The sequence below is a fragment of the Callorhinus ursinus genome, unplaced genomic scaffold (assembly GCF_003265705.2).
Source record: "Callorhinus ursinus isolate GAN/ISIS: 27379988/994484 unplaced genomic scaffold, GSC_fseal_2.0 scaffold111, whole genome shotgun sequence".
In the NCBI taxonomy this organism is placed as follows: domain Eukaryota; kingdom Metazoa; phylum Chordata; class Mammalia; order Carnivora; family Otariidae; genus Callorhinus; species Callorhinus ursinus.
In genome coordinates, this window is record NW_027397173.1 from 541,331 (window position 1) to 548,304 (window position 6,974).

Below are 6,974 nucleotides of genomic sequence, written 5' to 3' on the forward strand. Positions count from 1 at the left end.
AATAACGAATTGGGAATAAGTACATACCTATCAATAATTATTTTAAATATAAATGGCCTGAATGCTCCACTCAAAAGACATAAGGTAACTGAAAGGATAAAAAACACAAGAACCATATATATGCTGACTACCAGAGATTCATCTCAGACACACACAGACTGAAAGTGAAGGGATAGAAAAAATATTCTATGCATATGGAAATGTAGAAAAAGGTAGCAATACTTATATCAGACGAAATAGACTTTAAAACCAAGACTGTAATGAGACAATGAAGGGCATTACATAATGATAAAGGGGTCAATCCAACAAGAGACTATAAAAATTATAAATATCTATGCATATTTATAACATAGGAGCACCTAAATAAATGAAGCAAATATTAATAAATATAAAGGGAGAAACTGACAGTATACAATAACAATAGGGGAATTTAATGCTCCACCACCATCAATGGATAAATCATCTCTACAGGGAAAAAAAAACAGTGGCTTTGAATGGCACATTAGATGGACTTAACAAATACATACAGAACAGTCCATCCAAAAACAGCAGAATACACATGCTTTTCAAATGCACATGAAACAGTCTCCAGGATAGATCACATGTTAGGCCACAAAATAAGTCTCAATAAATTCAAAAAGATTGAAATCATACCAAGCATGATCTTTTCTGGCTATGATGGTATGAGTCTAGAAATCAATTACAAGCAGAAAAAAGCTGGAAAAAAACAGAAACATTCAGAGGCTAAACAACAGGATACTAAACAACTGATAGGTAAATGAAGAAATCAAAGAGGAAATGAAAAAATACCTGGACACTAATGAAAATGAAACACAACATCTCAAAATATGAGGATTCAGCAAAAGCAGTTCTAAGAGGGAACTTTATAATGATACAAGTCTACATCAAGAAAAACAAAACAAAACAAAACAAACCTAAATAAGCAATCTAACCTTATGCCTAAAGGAACTAGGAAAAGAAGAACAAACAAAGCTCAAAGTTGGTAGAAGGAAGAAAATAATAAAAGCCAGTGTGGAAATAAATGAAACAAAGAGGAAGAAAAAAATGATAGAGATGACCAATGAAACTAAGAAATGGTTCTTTGAAAAGATAAACACAATTGATAAACTTTTATCCAGATTGAACAAAGAAAAAAAAAACAGATGACTCAAATAAATAAAATCAGAAATGAAAGAGAAGAGACAACTGACACCACAGAAATACAAACAATTGTAAGAGACTATTAAGAAAAATTATACATAAAAATATTGGACAACTTAGAAAAATAGATAAATTCCTAGAAACATAAACCTTCCAAAACCAAATTAGGAAGAAACAGAAAATCTGAACAGACTGATTACTAGTAATGAAATTAAATCAGTGATCAAAAAACTCCCAACAAACAAAGGTCCAGGACCAGATGGCTTGACTGGTGAATTCTACCAAAGATTTAAAGCAGAATTAATACCTATTCTTGTAAAACTATTCCAAAAAAATTGAAGAGGAAGGAACACTTCCAAACTCATTTTTTTATTGTTATGTTAATCACCAGATATTACATCATTAGTTTTTGGTGCAGTGTTCCATGATTCATTGTTTGTTCATAACACCCAGTGCTCCATGCAGAACGTGCCCTCCTCAATACCCATCACCAGGATAACCCATCCCCATCCCCCCTCCCCTCTAGAACCCTCAGTTTGTTTTTCAGAGTCCATCATTCTCATGGTTCGTCTCCCCCTCTGACATACTCCCCTTTTCTTCCTCTCCTGTTATCTTCTTCTTTTTCTTTTTTCTTAAAATATGTTGCGTTATTTGTTTCAGAAGTACAGATCTGTGATTCAACAGTCTTGCACAATTCACAGAGCTCACCGTAGCACATACCCTCCCCAATGTCTATCACCCAGCCACCCCATCCCTCCCACCCCCAACCACTCCAGTAACACTCAGTTTGTTTCCTCATATCAGTGAGGTCATGTGATACATGTCTTTCTCTGATTGACTTATTTCACTCAGCATAACACCCTCCAGTTCCATCCACGTCGTTGCAAATGGCAAGATCTCATTCCTTTTGATGGCTGCATAATATTCCATTGTGTATATATACCACATCTGCTTTATCCATTCATCTGTCGATGGGCATCTTGGCTCTTTCCACAGTTTGGCTATTGTGGACATTGCTGCTATAAACATTGGGGTACACGTACCCCTTCGGGTCCCTACATTTGTATCTTTGGGGTAAATACCCAGTAGTGCAATTGCTGGATGGAACGGCAGCTCTAATTTCAACTGTTTGAGGAACCTCCATACTGTTTTCCAGAGTGGTTGCACCAGCTTGCATTCCCACCAACAGTGTAGAAGGGTTCCCCTTTCTCCACATCCCCCCCAACATGTGTTGTTCCCTGACTTGTTAATTTTAGCCATTCTGACGGGTGTGAGGTGCTATCTCATGGAGGTTTTGATTTGGATTTCCCTGATGCCGAGCGATGTTGAGCACTTTTTCATGTGCCTGTTGGCCATTTGGATGTCTTCTTTGGAGAAATGTCTGTTCATGTCTTCTGCCCATTTCTTGATTGGATTATTTGTTCTTTGGGTGTTGAGTTTGATAAGTTCTTTATAGATTTTGGATACTAGCCCTTTATCTGATATGTCATTTGCAAATATTTTCTCCCATTCTGTCAGTTGTCTTTTGGTTTTGTGGACTGTTTCTTCTGCTGTGCAAAAGCTTTTTATCTTGATGAAATCCCAATAGTTCATTTTTGCCCGGGCTTCCCGTGCCTTTGGCGATGTTTCTAGGAAGAAGTTGCTGCGGCTAAGGTCGAAAAGGTTGCTGCCTGTGCTCTCCTTTAGGATTTTGATGGACTCCTGTCTCACGTTTAGGTCTTTCAACCATTTGGAGTCTATTTTTGTGTGTGGTGTAAGGAAATGGTCCAGTTTCATTCTTCTGCATGTGGCTGTCCAATTTTCCCAACACCATTTGTTGAAGAGACTGTCTTTTTGCCATTGGACATTCTTTCCTGCTTTGTCAAAAATAAGTTGACCATAGAGTTGAGGGTCCATTTCTGGGCTCTCGATTCTGTTCCATTGATCTATGCGTCTGTTTTGGTGCCAGTACCATACTGTCTTGATGATGACAGCTTTGTAATAGAGCTGGAAGTCCGGAATTGTGATGCCGCCAGCTTTGCTTTTCTTTTTCAGTATTCCTCTGGCTATTCTGGGTCTCTTCTGGTTCCATACAAATTTTAGGATTATTTGTTCCATTTCTTTGAAAAAAGTGGATGGTATTTTGATGGGGATTGCATTGAATGTGTAGATTGCTCTAGGTAGCATTGACATCTTCACAATGTTGATTCTCCCAATCCATGAGCATGGAACGTTTTTCCATTTCTTTGTGTCTTCTTCAATTTCTTTCATGAGTATTTTATAGTTTTCTGAGTACAGATCCTTTGCCTCTTTGGTTAGATTTATTCCTAGGTATCTAATGGTTTTGGGTGCAATTGTAAATGGGATCGACTCCTTGATTTGTCTCTCTTCTGTCTTGTTGTTGGTGTATAGGAATGCCACTGATTTCTGTGCATTGATTTTATATCCTGCTACTTTACTGAATTCCTGTATGAGTTCTAGCAGTTTTGGGGTGGAGACATTTGGGTTTTCCACATACAGTATCATATCATCTGCAAAGAGTGAGAGTTTGACTTCCTCTTTGCCGATTTGGATGCCTTTGATTTCTTTTTGTTGTCTGATTGCTGTGGCTAGGACTTCTAATACTATGGTGAATAGCAGTGGTGAGAGTGGACATCCCTGCCGCGTTCCTGACCTTAGGGGAAAGGCTCTCAGCCTTTCCCCATTGAGAATGATATTCGCTGTAGGTTTTTCATAGATGGCTTTTATGATATTGAGGTATGTACCCTCTATCCCTATACTCTGAAGAGTTTTGATCAAGAAAGGATGTTGTACTTTGTCAAATGCTTTTTCTGCATCTATTGAGAGGATCATATGATTCTTGTTCTTTCTTTTGTTAATGTATTGTATCACGTTGATTGATTTGCGGATGTTGAACCAGCCTTGCAGCCCAGGAATAAATCCCACTTGGTCATGGTGAATAATCCTTTTAATGTACTGTTGGATCCTATTGGCTAGTATTTTGGTGAGAATTTTTGCATCCATGTTCATCAAGGATATTGGTCTGTAATTCTCTTTTTTGATGGGGTCTTTGTCTGGTTTTGGGATCAAGGTAATGCTGGCCTCATAAAATGAGTTTGGAAGTTTCCCTTCCATTTCTATTTTTTGGAACATTTTCAGGAGAATAGGTATTAATTCTTCTTGAAATGTCTGATAGAATTCCCCTGGGAAGCCATCTGGCCCTGGGCTTTTGTTTCTTGGGAGATTATTGATGACTGTTTCAATTTCCTTAGTGGTTATAGGTCTGTTCAGGTTTTCTATTTCTTCCTGGTTCAATTTTGGTAGTTGATACATCTCTAGGAATGCACCCATTTCTTCCAGGTTATCTAATTTGCTGGCATAGAGTTGCTCATAATATGTTCTTATAATTGTTTGTATTTCTTTGGTGTTGGTTGTGATCTCTCCTCTTTCATTCATGATTTTGTTGATTTGGGTCATCTCTCTTTTCTTTTTGATCAGTCTGGCCAGGGGTTTATCAATCTTGTTAATTCTTTCAAAGAACCAGCTCCTAGTTTCGTTGATCTGTTCTACTGTTCTTTTGGTTTCTAGTTCATTGATGATCTGTCCATTTCAGTCAGGGGGGTGTTAAAGTCCCCCACTATTATTGTATTGTTGTCAATGTGTTTCTTTGCTTTTGTTATTAATTGCCTTATATAATTGGCTGCTCCCATGTTCGGGGCATAGATATTTACAATTGTTAGATCTTCTTGTTGGATAGACCCTTTCAGTAGGATATGGTGTCCTTCTTCATCTCTTATTACAGTCTTTGTTTTAAAATCTAGTTTGTCTGATATAAGGATTGCCACCCCAGCTTTCTTTTGGTGTCCATTAGCATGGTAAATGGTTTTCCACCCCCTCACTTTCAATCTGGGGGTGTCTTTGGGTCTAAAATGAGTCTCTTGCAGACAGCATATTGATGGGTCTTGTTTTTAATCCAATCTGATAGCCTGTGTCTTTTGATTGGGGGCATTGAGCCCATTTACATTCAGGGTAACTATTGAAAGGTATGAATTTAGTGCCATTGTATTACCTGTATGGTGACTGTTAACTGTCTGTTGTCTGTGTTCCTTTCTGCTCTTTGCTGCTTTTAGGTTCTCTCTTTGCTTAGAGGACCCCTCTCAATATTTCTTGGAGGGCTGGTTTCGTGTTTGCAAATTCCTTTAGTTTTTGTTTGTTCTGGAAGCTTTTGATCTCTCCTTCTATTTTCAATGATAGCCTAGCTGGATATAGTATTCTTGGCTGCATATTTTTCTCGTTTAGTGCTCTGAAGATATCTTGCCAGTCCTTTCTGGCCTGCCAGGTCTCTTTGGATTGGTCTGTTGCCAATCTGATGTTTCTACCATTGTAGGTTACATATCTCTTCTCCCGAGCTGCTTTCAGGATTTTCTCTTTGTCTCTGAGACTCGTAAGTTTTACTATTAGAAGTTGGGGTGTTGACCTATTATTATTGATTTTGAGAGGGGTTCTCTGTGCCTCCTGGATTTTGATGCCTGTTTCCTTCCTCACATTAGGGAAGTTTTCTGCTATAATTTGCTCCAATATACCTTCTGCCCCTCTCTCTCTCTCTTCTTCTTCTGGGATCCCAATTATTCTAATGTTGTTTCGTCTTATCGTATCACTTATCTCTCGAATTCTGCCCTCGTGATCCTGTAGTTGTTTCTCCCTCTTTTTCTCAGCCTCTTTATTTTCCATCATTTGGTCTTCTATATCGCTGATTCTCTCTTCTGCCTCATTTATCCTAGCATTTAGTGCCCCCATTTTTGATTGCACCTCATCAATAGCCTTTTTATTTCGATTTGGTTAGATTTTAGTTCTTTTATTTCTCCAGAAAGGGTTTCTCTAATAACTTCCACGCTTTTTTCAAGCCCAGCTAGTATCTTTAAAGTCATGATTCTGAACTCTAGGTCTGACATCGTACTAATGTCCTTATTGAGTAGGTCCCTGGCTGACGGTACTACCTCTTGTTCTTTTTGCTGAGGTGATTTCTTTCATCTTGTCATTTTGTCCAGAGGAGAATAGATGAATGAGAGAACAAAATGCTAACAGGTTTACAACGTCCCCAGCAAATATACTGTATACAAATCAGAAAAGACCTGAAACCAGGGGAAAAGAAAGGGAAAGAAAGAAAAAAGAAAGAGAAAAAAAAAAGAAAAAAAAAGATAAAAACAAAAACAAAACAATACAAAAAAAGCAGAATATGATCAAATATGATCAGGCTAGTGCATAGATCAGTGCCACACACTAGATTTTGGGCGTATTATGGTCTGTTAGGAAAAAGTGCCTCCTAAAATTTTAAAGGAAGAAAGACATATATGTACAAAATAAGGGTTGATACAATGAAGGGATGGAAGATGACTGTAAAGACGAAAATTATAAAAGATTTTATAAAAGGGCTTGGTAAGATAAGTTGTTTGAAAAAAGAAAGAAGATTTAAGAAAAGAAAAAAAAAGGAAAAAGGGAGAGAATGTGATCAGGCAGGAGACTAGAACAAAGCCATACACTAGTGATTTAGGGTATATTTTGATCTGTTAGAAGAAACTGTACCTCAAAATTTTAAAGAGAGAACAACTTATAAATATATGCCAACAATAAGGGTAATTACTATGAAGGGATAAAATATGACTCTAAAAATGAAAAATAAAAAATGTTTTTTTTTTTAAAAAAAGGGATTGATAAGATGTTGGTTGAAAAAGGGAAAAGAAAAATTAAAAAAAATTAAAAATTAACTTTAAAAGACTAAAGAATCACGGGGAAAAAGCCATGAATTCTTTGTGCAGTATTCCCCTAGTGCTGGA